The sequence below is a fragment of the Gorilla gorilla genome, chromosome 3 (assembly GCF_029281585.2).
Source record: "Gorilla gorilla gorilla isolate KB3781 chromosome 3, NHGRI_mGorGor1-v2.1_pri, whole genome shotgun sequence".
NCBI lineage: Eukaryota > Metazoa > Chordata > Mammalia > Primates > Hominidae > Gorilla > Gorilla gorilla.
In genome coordinates this window covers 58,457,670-58,472,679 of record NC_073227.2, presented here as the reverse complement: position 1 = coordinate 58,472,679, position 15,010 = coordinate 58,457,670, and positions in this window count along the sequence as shown.

Here is a 15,010-nt window from a genome sequence, read left to right as displayed (position 1 = left end):
TCTCCCACCACCAAGACACACATAGTCACACTGAAAGGAACTGAACCATGGGATCAGAGCTGAAGAGTGTGGTTCAATACCCATTGACATACGGATCAAGTGTCATGGAAGTCATATCTTCAAATCCCACGGAAGGAGCTGTGAGCATCTGAGGGAAAATGGTGGCCAACAGACTAGGGTGATAAGTTGTTACAGTGTTTCTCCTTTTGAGGAAACATTTAGATAATATAGCAGATGCGCACTGCCAGATTACAAAAGCTACAGAAGCCATAGGTTAAAGCTGCAGCTACTAAATCCTATATGAATAAATTTTCAACTTACTGCCCACTTTTATGAATATAAACAAGGAATACGTAAAAACAAAAATGTATCACCACTGGGCATGGTGGCTCACTCTTGTAATCCCAGCACTTTAGGAGGCTGAAGTGGGCAGGTCACTTGAAGTCAGGAGTTCAAGACCCTCCTGACCAACATGGTAAAACCCTGTCTCTACTAAAAATACAAAAATTAACTGGGTGTGGTGGTGTACACCTGTAATTCCAGCTACTCGGGAGACTGAGGCACCAGAATTGCTTGAACCCGGGAGATGGAGGTTGCAGTGAGCTGAGATGGCGCCACTGCACTCCAGCCTGGGCGACTGGGAGACTCCATCTCAAAAAAAAGTATCATCACCTTCTCATTCTGGAGAGGCCGTATTAGTCATTTGTGTAATATTACTTCAGATTTGAAAAAGAAATACAGTTGGTAAATCCTTTTGGAATCTAACCTTTTTGAAATTAAAGATGCACCATTTTGCTCCTGCATTTTTTTTGTGCTTTGCTTGTGCTGATAAAACAAACACAGGTGCATTAATTTTCTATTGTTTTGTAACAAATTACCACAAATTTAGCAGATCAAAGCAACACCTATTTATTAGCTCACAGCTCTGTATGTGGCATGGATGGGCTTTCTGCTCAGGATCTCACATGGCTGAAATCAAGACGTTGATTGGGCCTGCTTTCTCATCTGAAATTTGTGATCCTCTTCCAAGCTCATTTAGGTATTAGGCAGAACTCAGTTCCTTGAAGCTGAACTGAGGTCTCTGTTCTCTTGCTGGCTGTGAGTCAGAGGCCTCTCTCAGCTCCCAGATGCCATCCATTACTTGCTACTTGGCCATCTCCTTCTTCAAAGCCAGCAGTGGACAATTTCCCTCACATCAAATCTCTCTCACACTTTGAATCTCTCTATTGGGGAAGCCCAGGCTCTTTAAAAATGTCATCCGATTAGGGTAGGCCCATCAGGGATACTCTCCCAACTTCAAGCCAATTGATTCGGGAACTTTATTACATCTGCAGAATTTCCTCACAGCAGCACCTAGATTAGAGTTTGACTGAATAATTGGGATAAAGTCTATGTACACCGGAGGGGGGAATCTTGGGGGCCCTCTTAGAATTCTGCCTACCATAACTGAAAATACTATGCCTTTCAGGAAAATGAACAGAAACCTACAGCCTTCAAAGAAAGCATGTGAGATTTAAATATTCTTTTATTTTTGAGGGAGAACTATTCGATGAGAAGGGAATTTTATGGTAAGCATAGAATTAAAAATAACTAAGGGATATTTTACTGAAGTAGTAATTTTGGAAATACAAAGTAAGTGCTTAAAAATTAAAATAGGAAGAAAGCTAAAAGTAATCCCTGATTATGACTACTTGGCACTCTGCAGTCTTTGGGGATGTAAAGGTGGCCAAGAAAGAGCCCCTGGTGAGGTGGAAGAGCCTTGGTGGGCCAAGGCCAAGGCAGGCATCACCTTTGGCGGTCACCTGGCCAAACAAGAGATGGGGCAGACCCCTGTGGGACAGACAGCCCCAAAGGATGTGAGTCCCCAGAGTACAGATGATCCTTATTCACAGTAACACATTATCCTTACTCAGAGTAACACAACCTATAATTTCCATGAAATCCAATTAGACCAATCCAAATCCATTAGACCTTCATTCAGTTTGATTATTTGGGATTTAGAAGGATGTAGTCATGCCAGGTTTTTTCTAAAGATGCTGTCAATGAAAACATGGTGATAATTTGAATAATTTCATGACTTTGCTTTCTACAATCTTGTAGACTGAAAGACACATTCATTGAAGAATATATAAAGCAGTATGGATTGTTAATGATCAGAGCTGAGAATTGCAGTTTCTCAGTAACAAAGTTCTAAGTTGGCAACTTCTGTGTATGTGAGTTCAAAGATAACTGGAGTCAAGACAAAGAGACTGTAAACCCTTTACTTCCCAAGGATCTTACTTTTCCTAGAAAAGCCTTCCCTGAAGGCAGCCACTTTGGCCACTCCAAGATCAACTACATGCTTTTGTCATTTTATCTCTAAGCTCCAAGTCTCTTCTTTTGGGGGGATTTTTTTTTTTTTTGCTTTCTTGTACATATATATTAACAGTGTATAAATGTAGATGCATGTGACTATTACACAAGTGCCAATTTACAGACAGGATAGTTTTTCACAAGTCTTCATAAAGAAATCCAAAATACACTATCTGATTTTAAAAGGGATTATTGGTCAGCTTTCCAGGCCAAACTACAAGTCTACTTAACTCCTAATGTAACTGAACAAAGGTGCTAAGGTACTAAATTCCATGGAGCCATTTCACCTAGAAAGCTTAGCTTCCCTTTTCCTAGACTAGGACCTATTTCTGAAAGAAAGTTCTTACAGAAGCAAAGTGATAACTCTCCTTTTACTAAAGGAAATTGTGGTTCTCTTTGAGGGACTGAACTTAGTCATTTTCTACAAGGAAAGCAACCTTTTGTGGTGACTTAATATACTCTGATATGTGGATATCTGTCTGGGTATGCTATGACTCTTTTAGAATGACCATTTAATACCTGAAATGATAGAATATAGAACTGCTATTTAGGAAGTGCTGACGTTGTAGGGATTGTTGATATATTTTCCCATTTTATTCTCCAAACACTGCTGTCAGCAGAATTATTTGTCATCATTTTATAGGTGAATAACTTGCTCTGAGAGAGCAATAACGCTCAATTCACGCAGCCAGTACGCAGAGTTAGAACCTACTGTGTGGCTGCTATGACTTAGAAGCCTGTTTTCTCTGTTATGTCAAACTGCCCTTGAGAAAGATTCTTTTTCCTTCTTCAGAATAGGCTTCCTTTTAACCCAAATGAATAATTGTGGAACTTCAAGTAGCATAAAAGGTAAGTGAAAGGATTGATAGAATCAGTGTAGAGGTGGTTTTACTGATATGAAGCTCCACCAAATCTTCATTGTGATTATGTTTCAAATTTGATTTTGCTTTCATATCTCCTCCCTTTCCACTGGCTTTAAATTCTTACATACTTTGAAAAGGTTAGAATTCCTTTCCTCCCCATCCCCACAGAGGTTCCCATAATGGTGGCCAAAGTAATGTCATTGAAAGGAGGCCTGTGACATAAGTGTGTATGGAAAAATTAGTGACCATATTTGGGGTTGTTTGTAAACTTCAAAGGCTTTTATTTAATTCAATGCTTTTTTCTATGCTTCCAAATATTCTCTATATGTTTTAATTCTTGATATGTTATGTATACACATATCTTCTTCCCCCTAAGTGTGCAAGATCCTGAAGATGGTGAATAAATCATACACAGCATTGGGGCATTTCTCAAATACTGTTTCCAAGTAGTGGAGGGAAGAGAGGTTTCACGCATTCAGATAGATTTGGAAAAAATGGTTTAAATCAGCAGCCCCAACCTTTTTGGCACCAGGGACTGGTTTTGCGGAAGACAAGTTTTCCATGGACAGGGGTAAGGGGGATGGTTTGGTAATGAAATTGTTCCACCTCAGATCATCAGGCATTAGATTCTCATAAGAAGCATGTAACCTGGGTCCCTCGCATGTGCAGTTTACAGTAGGGTTCATGCCTCTATGGGAAGCTAATGCCTCTGCTGATCTAACAGGAGGGAGAGCTTGGGTGGTAATGCTCACTTGCCTACTGCTCACCTCCTGCTGTGCTGCCTAGTTCCTAACAGGCCATGGACAGGTACTGATCTGCAGCCCGGGACTTGGGGATCCCTGGTTTAAATGAAGTTAAATAGAATCCTCACTTATGCAAGTCTTAGCGCCTTTAATGGTTTCAAATGAGATTAAAGATGAGCAGCTTTTCTTAGTTTTTTTTATATATCTGATAACTAATATAACCCCAGGGCCTAATACACCACCTAGCTCTTACAGACTTGAAAACTACTTGTTGAATTAGATTGAAATAAAAGTTTTCCAAATATACTTTTTTACTCCCATCTCTACTGGGATGGTGGTAAAAAATTATTTCTTGGGGCCAGGTGTGGTGGCTCACGCCTGTAATCCCAGCACTTTCGGAGGTAGAGGTGGGCAGATCATGTGAGGTTGGGAGTTTGAGACCAGCCTAACCAACATGGAGAAACCCCGTCTCTACTAAAAATACAAAATTAACTGAGTGTGGTGGCACATGCCTGTAATCCCAGCTACTGGGGAGGCTGAGGCAGGAGAATTGCTTGGACCCAGGAGGCAGAGTTTGCAGTGAGCCAAGATTGCACCATTGCACTCCAGCCTGGGCAACAAGACTGAAACTCCATCTCAAAAAAAAAAAAAAAAAGTATTTCTTGGGATCCTTCTGTTCCACAGAACAGTTTTGAAAAGGTAGCTCTAGATGTATTCTCATGGGATATCTCGTGGTCAGATAGGTCAACAGAAGAGGAAGAAACAAAGAAAACATTTTCTATTCCTTCTGCCTCTAACTCCCAGATATGAGTAGGGGTGAGGTGGAGCAAAGAGGGAATTGCAGCATTAAATAAAATACCACTGTGAATCCAGACCAAAGGTAATTCTCTGTGGAAAATGATGAAGAGACTCAGGCTGAGCTGAGTTCAAGGAACTCAGGGAAGGAAAGTTAGGAACCAAGAAAAGAAAATACTTCATTTCCTCACCTATCTAGAAAAATGCCTTCATCCTGGTCCCAGGGACAGAAATTAAGCAAACTAACCAAAACAAAACATAAAAAGGGAAAAATTAAAGCATAACTCAGGAGATTGAGGCTGAAGGGGACTGAGAGCACCTTTCCTGGGTTCCCCATGGATGTACTTCATCCCCATGGAGGGATACTTCAATCCCCTGCCACTTCAGGACAAGCCCACAGATACTCACTGTTGATCACATCTGGCCTGCCAGGCTGGAGTTACTCCAAATTCTTGTAGCCCTGTCTTTCCTCTAGCATCCATCCGGCCCTAATCAGTGAAATTAATTTCAGTTCTTATCCCTTCTAGATCTCCCTGCCCTCACTCAGTTAAAGGTCCCTCTCTAGCTGTATCCTGAGCTATGACTGGCATTTAACTCCCTCTCACCTTGAGATATTAGCAAAATATGGAGTTTTATCATCCTAGCTTATAGCTGCAGAGGCTTTCTTAAATAGCATTGAACTTAGACTTTGAATTAATGATAGAGCATAGTCACATATTAGTTTAAATTAATGTGACATGAGTGAATGGACTTCTAACTGGGAGTGGTATAGCATTAACAATAAGAGCCAAAATCTGGAGCCAGACTGCTTGAGTTCAAGTCCGAGTTGGCCACTTGGTAGTTTTGCAATGTGAGGCAAAGCATTTGGCCCTTTTGTGTCTTAGTTCTTCCATTTGTAAAGTGCAAATAAAATTGATACCTATCTCATAGGATTTGTATGAAGATTAAATGCATGAATACATATTAAATGTAACCTACATAGAGTAAATAATATATAAATGTGAGATGTTATCATTCTTTTTATTGTTATTATTATTACAGACTTGATAGAAATCAGCCATGCTGAGAAAATGAGCATTTTAGTGTGAGGATACATTTTGTATGTAATTTTGATGACAGTAGCATTTTAGATTTTAAGATCATCTTGGAGTTGCCCCGTAGGAGGGAGTTTAGATAGGTAAGGTATCAGGAAGTACCAGAACATTATTAATGCAACATTAACCAACACAAAGTATACTCCAGTGTGGCTTAGAATGGCATAATAAAAGGAAGATGCTGTTTAATTAGTACAATATTAAAAATGGAATAAAGGGTTGAGCCACAAAGTAAAACTTATTATAAAATGTTCTACTTTTCTAGAAATGGTAGGTAGTGCTTAACATTATGCAGTATTCGTGTGTGTTTATGTTTGCAGGTGTGTGTACGCACACTTAGCTTTAACATGTTTTGGCACTAGGTACAGTATCACCTATTAAAGTTTGTACAATATGGTATCAGGTTGGAGGTTTAGGCTCATGCTGAAATGATATGCCTGCATGCAAAAGGAATTGTTTGTATTCAAATGCCTGTGTCAGGGTCCTGTACAACATAAATATGCCTTGACAAACTACTTCTATGAATTTACCAGCCATTACAATATTTATGATTTCTTCTTTGTCCTTTCTTTTGTCTGTCTCAGGATCCATTTAACTGTCCATGTATCCATCCATCCATCCACTCATCCATGAATTTTTGTTTCCCACAATGTTTTAGTGGGCCTCTACTATATCTTAGGTGCCGTGTTTGGCTTAGGGAGGCAGGGATGAGTAAGACATGGTTTCTCTACCCTCATGCAATTCATGGTACAATCTTTAGTACTTTTTTCTCAAGCTGTGCTATGACATTGAAACTCATGAAGCATTGTAAACTTATTTTCTGTAAATATTTAAAATAATTCAAATAACAAATTTCCATTAAGTTAACAAAAATGAGAGTTTAAGATTTTAAAAAAGAGGCCTTCTATAGGCATCTTGGTATTGCAGATATGGAACTGCCTTTTAGGGTCAGTAGACTTTGGTGTCAGTCCTTGCTTATGACTCTAATACGTATCTTGAGAAGTTTATAAAACCTCTCTAGTTTTCAGTTTTCTTCCCTGTAAATTGGTGATAATAAATACTACCTAGAGATGTAAAGCCATGAAATAAGTAAATGAGGGACTCTAGCATAAGTCCTACTCTGGGTCAGGAGTTGTCATATAGGTGATCTCGTGTAATTGTTGCTACAGCTTGATGTGGTAGGCTTTATTATTAACAATTTACTAATGAGGAAACTTGGGTTCAGAGAGGAAAAGCAACACAAGTGGCAGAGCTAAGATAAGGGAAGGAATTATCTGTCTGACTTCAAAGCCATCTGTTCTGTTTGTAAACAGATCACCTTGATAATGATGTAAAAAAGCCTTTAATAGTGTATATTCAGATCTTGCTTATATTAGTTTCATATCTCCAGTGGGTCAATTTCTTGTCATTGCCAGAGATATTTCAGAAACATATCTATGAATCTGTTGGGAATAAGAAGATATGGATAGCTTCAGTTTAATGTCCAGTAACTCTGTGATCTGAGGCAACATTTTCCCCCTATAAAATAGGGCAGGCACAGGGACTAACTCATATGAAGATTGTAAGAAATAAATGAGATAATTTGCACGAAATGATTCAAATTTAGTAAGTGTATAATAAATGGTAGCTGTTGATGCACTACAAATGAATCATCACCCACTGTGGAATCATATGCTTATCTGATCATAAATTCTTACAAACTAGGCTTTCAAGTACTTTATACACATTTCTGTCATCCTCTCTCTTTTATCTATCAAATATTATTCCTTATATGGCAGTGATACAGTTTGGCTGTGTCCCCACCCATATCTTAGCTTGAATTGTACCTCCCACAGTTCCCACGTGCTGTGTTGTGGGAGGGACCCAATGGGAGGTAATTGAATCATGGAGGTGGGTCTTTCCCATGCTATTCTCATGACAGTGGATAAGTCTCATGAGATCTGATGGTTTTATAAGGGGGAGTTTCCCTGCACAAGCTCTCTTCTCTTGTCTGCCACTATGTAAGACATGCCTTTCATCTTCTGCCATGATCTGAGGCCTCCCCAGCCACATGGAACTGTGAGTCCATTAGACCTCTTTCTTTTATAAATTGCCCAGTCTCAGGTATGTCTTTATCAGCCGTGTGAAAATGGACTAATACAGTAAATTGGTACCAATAGAGTGGGGTGCCACTGAAAAGATACCTGAACATGTAGAAGCAACTTTGGAACTGGGTAACATGCAGAGGTTGGAACAGTTTGGAGGGCTCAGAAGAAGATAGGAAAATTTGGGAAAGTTTGGAACTCCCTAGAGACTTGTTAAATGGCTTTGACCAAAAACCTGATAGTGATCTAGACATGAAATCCAGGCTAAGATTGTCTCAGATGGAGATAAAGAACTTGTTGGGAACCAGAGCAAAAGTGACCCTTGTTATGTTTTAGCAAAGAGGCTGTTGGCATTTTGCCCTACCCTAGAGATTTGTGGAACTTTGAACTTGAGAGAGATGATTTAGGGTATCTGGAGAAAGAAATTTCTAAGCAGCAAAGCATCCAAAAGGTTACTTGGGTGCTATTAAGGCATTCAGTTTTATAAGGAAGACAGAGCATAAAAGTTCAGAAAATTTGCATCCTGACAATGCGATAAAACAGAAAATCCCATTTTCTGAGGAGAAATTCAAGCCGGCTGCAGAAATTTGCATAAGTAATGAGGAGCTGAATGTTAATCACCAAGACAATGGGAAAATGTCTCCAAGGCATGTCAGAGGTCTTCAAGGCAGCCCCTCCCATCACAGGCCTGGAGACCTAGGAGAAAAAAATAGTTTCATGGGCCAGGTCCAGGGTCCCTCTGCTGTGTGCAGTCTAGGGACTTGTTGCCCTGTGTCCCAGTTGCTCCAGCTGTGACTAAAAGAGGCCAAGCTACAGCTTGGGTCATGGCTTCAGAAGATGCAAGCCCCAAGCCTTAGCAGCTTCCATGTGGGGTTGAGCCTGCAGGTACACAGAAGTCAAGAATTGAGGTTTAGCAACCTCCACCTAGATTTCAGAGGATGTATGGAAATGCCTAGAAGTCCAGGAAGAAGTTTGGTGCAAGAGCAGTGCACTCATGGAGAACCTCTGCTAGGGAAGTGCAGAAGTGAACTATCAAGTCAGAGCCTCCACACAAAGTCCCTACTGGGGTGCTGCCTAATGGAGCTGTAAGAAGAGAACCACTGTCCTCCAGACCCCAGAATGGTAGATTCACCAACAGCTTTCACCATGCACCTGGAAAAGCCATAGACACTCAACGCCAGCCTGTGAAAGCAGCTGGGAGGGAGGCTATACCCTGCAAAGCCACAGGGTTGGAGCTGCCCAAGGCCATGGGAACCCACCTTTTGCATCAGTGTGACCTGCATGTGAGACAAGGACCCAAAGGAGATCATTTTGGAGCTTTAAGATTTGACTGCTCTGATGGATTTCAGACTTGTATGGGGCCTTTGGCCCCTTCGTTTTGGCCAATTTCTCTGATTTGGAATGGGTCTATTTATCCAGTGCCTGTCCCTCTGTTGTATCTAGGAAGTAACTAACTTACTTTTGATTTTACAGGCTCATAGGCAGAAGGGACCTGCCTTGTCTCAGATGAGACTGTGGACTTTAGAGTTAATGCTGAAATGAGTTAAGACTTTGGATGACTGCTGGGAAGGCATGATTCATTTTAAAATGTGAGTACATGAGATTTGGGTGGGGCCAGGGGCAAAATGATATGGTTTGGCTGTATCCCCACCCAAATCTCATCTTGAACTGTAGCTCTCACAATTCCCACGTGTCGTAGGAGGGATCTGATGGGAGGTAATTGAATCATGAAGGCAGATCTTTCCTATGCTATTCTTGTGATAATGAATAAGTCTCACAAAATCTGATGGTTTTATAAGAAGCTCTCTTCTCTTGTCTGCCACTGTGTAAGAAAGACAATCATGCCTTTTACCTTCCGCCATGATTGTGAGGCCTCCCCAGCCACATGGAACTGTGAGTGCATTAAACCTCTTTCTTTTGTAAATTGCGCAGTCTCAGGTATGTCTTTATCAGCAGCATGAAAATGGATTAATACAGGCAGAGATTTGGAAAAGAAGGAAAACAAATCAAGAAGAGAATGTTACAAATCTGCCTTTAAATCTGAATGATAAGCACATATATTTCAATTCATTGACTATAGACAGAACACTATGGAGTGACTAGTATTGTGAATATTTTACTCAAATTATAGAAAGCCTAGGAAATAACCTTCTTAACATCAACCCTGGTGAAGAATTTTTGGTGAAGAATTCCAAAAGTAATTGCAACAAAACAAAAATTGACAAGTGAGACCTAATTAAACTAAAGAGTATCTGCACAGCAAAAGAAACTATCAAATAAACAGACAATCTACAGAATCAGAGAAAATAGTCACAAACCATGCATCTGACAAAGGTCTAATACCTAGAATGCATGAAAAACTTAAATCAACAAACAAAAAACAAATAACCCCATTAAAAGTGGGCAAAAGATATGAACAGACACTTCTTAAAAGAAGACATACAGGTGGCCAACAAACATGAAAAAATGCTCAACCTTACTAATCGTCAGAGAAATACTATCTCACACCCATCAGAATGGCTACTATTAAAGAGTCAAAAAACAGCAGTTGCTGGCAAGGCTGCAGAGAAAAGGGAATTTTTATACACTGTAGGTGGGAATGTAAACTAGTTCAGCCACAATGGAAAGCAGTTTGGAGATTTCTCAAAGAACTTAAGACAGAACTATTTAACACAGCAATCCCATTACTGAATATATATCCAAAGAAAAATAAATCATTATACCAAAAAGATACATGCACTCATATGTTTATTGCTGTGCTATTCACAATAGCAAGACATGTAATCAGCCTAGGTGCCCATCAATCGTGGATTTCAGTTTTTTAAAATGTGTTACATATATACCATGGAATACTATGCAGCTGTAAAAAATGAAGTCACGTCCTTTGCAGCAACATAGATGAAGCTGGAGGCCATAATCCTAAGCAAACTAATGCAGGAACAGAAAACCAAATACCACATGCTCTCACCTATAAATGGGAGATAAATATTGAGCACATATAGACATAAATATGGGAATAATGGACACTGCAGACTACTGGAGGGGCAAGGTTGGGAGGAGGGCATAGATGGAAAATCTACCTATTGGGTGCTATGCCCACTACCTGTGTGCAATATATCTATGTAACAAACCTGCAGATGTATCCACTATAGTGAAAATAAATGTTGAAATTTAAAAAAATTAAATTAAAAAACAGTTATTCTTCTCTTAGAAATTACTAAAAAGAAAGAAAGAAAGTTAAGTTACCCTATTCGTTAAACTCAGGCTCTGGCTCTATTTTTCAGGTTGAAATTCCAGCTCCTTCACTTATTAGCTTGTGATATTGGGCTACTTTCTTCACCTATAAAATGGAGATAATATTACCTAAGTCATAGGATTGCTGAGATAATTAAATGCACCAACATAATGTAATATGTATATTATAGTTTGAATGCTTATTTATAGTAAGCACTATGAGTTTGCTGAAAACTAAACCAAAAAGCAATTTTCAATTGATAATTTATAACAAGTTTAGTAATTAGTAACTAACATGGTGAGTTTGCTATTTTTGTTTTAATTCTGAAGGTATAATTTTAGAATATATTAGGAATTGCTCATGGCAAATTAAAAGTTGATTAAAACAATCATCTGAAGTGAAATTAAAATATAAAACATGAAAGCATACAAAGGATCTGCCCAGTACTATCTTTTTGTCTAAAGGTGATGAGGAAGAGGAGAATTCTGATTTTTTGTGTTTATTAAACAATGCTGAAAATAAAGAGCTATGGGAAAAAGATGCCGGACTTCTGGAAACAGGATAAGAATCTCACCTGAAGAAGTCATTTGGTATTTTATCTTTTGTAACAAAGATAATTGAGGTACTTAAGTGAGTGAATCATGCAATTAACAAAAGTGTAGGAAAAAGCAGGTGTATGGCTATTCTTAAAGGAAAATTCAAACAGATTCACACCAAAACAGAAAGAATCCCTGCAATACACAGAAGAGGGTAACAGAACCCATAGAGAAGAGATCCAAGGTTCATGATAGCAGAAAGAGCAAGGATACAAATCGAATATATTTGACAAGGCTTCCATATTATGTTTCTTGTTAATGGAGAAGTAAGAATGGCTAGCATGACTGTAGAACATATTGTAGAATGACTGCGGGTGAGACATAGGGTATTGTAGTAATTATTAACCATCTGCTTTGCCTCAATCCTTAAGCCTACCTGTTGGTGTGACCTGACATCTCCTGCAAATCTTCCAAATCCTAAATTAATATTGCATGAATTTGGCTTAAAGAAACCATAACCATTCAATGTTTCCCATCATTTCCTTTCTTTTTCTTTTCCTTTCTTTCCTTTCCTTTTCTTTTCTTTCTTTTTTTTTTTTTTTTTTTTTTTTGAGACAGAGTCTTGTTCTGTTGCCCAGGCTGAAGTGTAGTGGCATGATCTTGGCTCACTGCAACCTCCGACTCCCAAGTTGAAGTGATTTTCTTGCCTCACCCTCCCAAGTAGCTGGGCCTACAGGTGCATGCGCCACCATGCCCGGCTAAATGTTGTATTTTTAGTAGAGATGGGATTTCACTCTCTTGGCCAGGCTGGTCTCTAACTCCTAGCCTCAAGTGATTTGCCTGCCTCGGCCTCCGAAAGTGCTGGGATTACAGGCATGAGCCACCACGCCCAGCCTGTTTCCTTTATCAGCAGGTGTCACTGATGTCCGGAACAATGGCATTGACCACTGATTCTACCCTTGTAATTTACTTCCCTAAGCTGCAAACACTCCTATAAATATATTAATGTTCATAGAAAAGGACACTTTTGGTGCCCATAATTATGAGCTTGATATTTTAAAAGAATGATTTGGAGAATATGAAATATGAAAAACTGGAAATCCTGTTTTACAATATCATGATTCTATAAACATGGATATGCATTTTCACATTCAATATACTTTAATAATTTAATAGTAAATTATTAATTTTTAAAATAATTTTTTAACAGTCAAACATTAATGCTAGATACTTACATCTGCTTGCCCATTCATTTGTTCAACAAATATTTATGGAGTACTGGTTATGTTTGAAGCATTGAAGACCCTTTCTGAGGGTCTCAGAGACTTTTTGTCAATTACTATGTGATTACTGAAGGACTGATGCAAACATGCATTTTGTGAGTGGGGAAGGAAACCTAGTGAAGTTCACTAACTTAGTGGCCAATCTCGTATCAAATTATCATCTCTGAAATTCACCGGATGGAATCCTTGCCACCCACACAGGCTGCAGTAGCTGATAAGGAAGACTCGACTCCAAGGAGTTGAGGACTGCAAGGAATTATAGCCATGATTCTGGCTTCTGACAGCCCTCTAGACCTGGAGACGTCCCCTAACTTCTGTTTTCCTCAAATTCCTTGCTTTAAAATGGGAGTTAACGATACTTGTGATACTTGTTCTACTTAGCCACAAGGCTGTCTTGGCTATTAAAGGAAATAACATACATAAAGATGTTTCAAAAATAGTACAAGTCTAAACAATGGTGAAATATTATTATCATCATGGCTGTTTAAAATCACTATTTTAACTGTATATAAAGTTATGCCAAGGAATCTTATTTTTTCATATTCTTTACACATGGCATACCCCATTTTGAAAAACAATATCCAAATAATTCATGTATTTTTCTTCAAAACGTAATAGGAAGAATTGTAGAGAATAGGCATGTTTTCCCAGTATTGAGCTTGTTTTCTCATTCTCCCACATGGAAGCCCTGGGTCTTCTACAATGGAGGCAGGTGTCTCTGCAGCTATTTACCTCTCAATCTGCATTAGTCCCACAAGGACCCACCACAAGGGACAAGTAAACACAGCGAAAGAGAAAACGCTATAGAAGCTAAATTTTGTCAATATTGCTGAAAGAAGGCTTGTTTTAAAACATATAAACACCCTCCTTCCACACACACAAAAAAATCAAAACCAATTAAGACACAATGTAATATAGTTTTTCATTAACCTTTTCTAAAATCTTAACTATTGAACTCGGCCACATGAAATAATGCTAACAATTTTTATACAAAAACTTTGATTTCAAACACAGAAATTAATTAATCCAGGATGCTATGATAATTCCAGAAATTTTTAAAAATCCAATGCAGATTGAATCCACTAAAGACACCTCACTAGCAGTCCTCTTACACATCAGGAATCCGGCCACTGACAGACAGTACATCAAACAAGCCATCTATAAAACAGAACTGAACTTACCGATACATCATGTACAGGAGGAAGAATATGATCTTGCAGGTCTGCACCCACTGAACTCAACTTTCTGATCAACTATATGACATCTCTAGATGTATTAGAAGTCTACGGCTCAAAGAAATAAGGAAACAAATTACAAGTAGTTGAAATGAAACTAGTTTGACAAGTCTGAACAGAGAAGTTTCAACCCATAGAAGGCCTTGAAGAAAGCCAGAGACAGCATAGTCCCAACAAGAAAGCAATATTTTTTTTTAGTATGGACTAATTTTGTTAAAGGAGGAGAAACTGGTTACAAAGATTAGAATGAGAAATACCTTAGGAATGTACTAGAATTAAGAGTTTAAAGAAGATTATGGTAGGTATATAAGTATTTTAAAGAAACTGTCACATAAAAGCTCTAGATAAAAACAAACAGATCTTAAAATCTAAATACATAATAAAAATATAACTCAAGAAATATTCCATAAATTCATGTTGAACAGCAGGTATCTTACAGAAGCATAGTGAATTTACTAATACATAATAGTTTTCTTTTAAATACCCACTTCTGAGAGTACAGGCAAGTAAATTAATATAAAACTATATGTTTCCCCAAATGACTTAATGTGATAAAACATTGACAGACATTTATCAGAATGAACAAAAGAGAAGAAATAAACATTTTCAATTAGACAAACAACATATTAATACATGTTCTTTGTAAAAAACGAGACTAAAACCATGTTTGACCATGTCCTACTCTTGGTCCCTTTCCTTCTCCCTCAGAAGCACCTAGTGTTAGGAGAAGGGGTGTTAATGCTTATAATGAATAAAAAACATTTATGCATTTTAATTTAAAAGTATCACA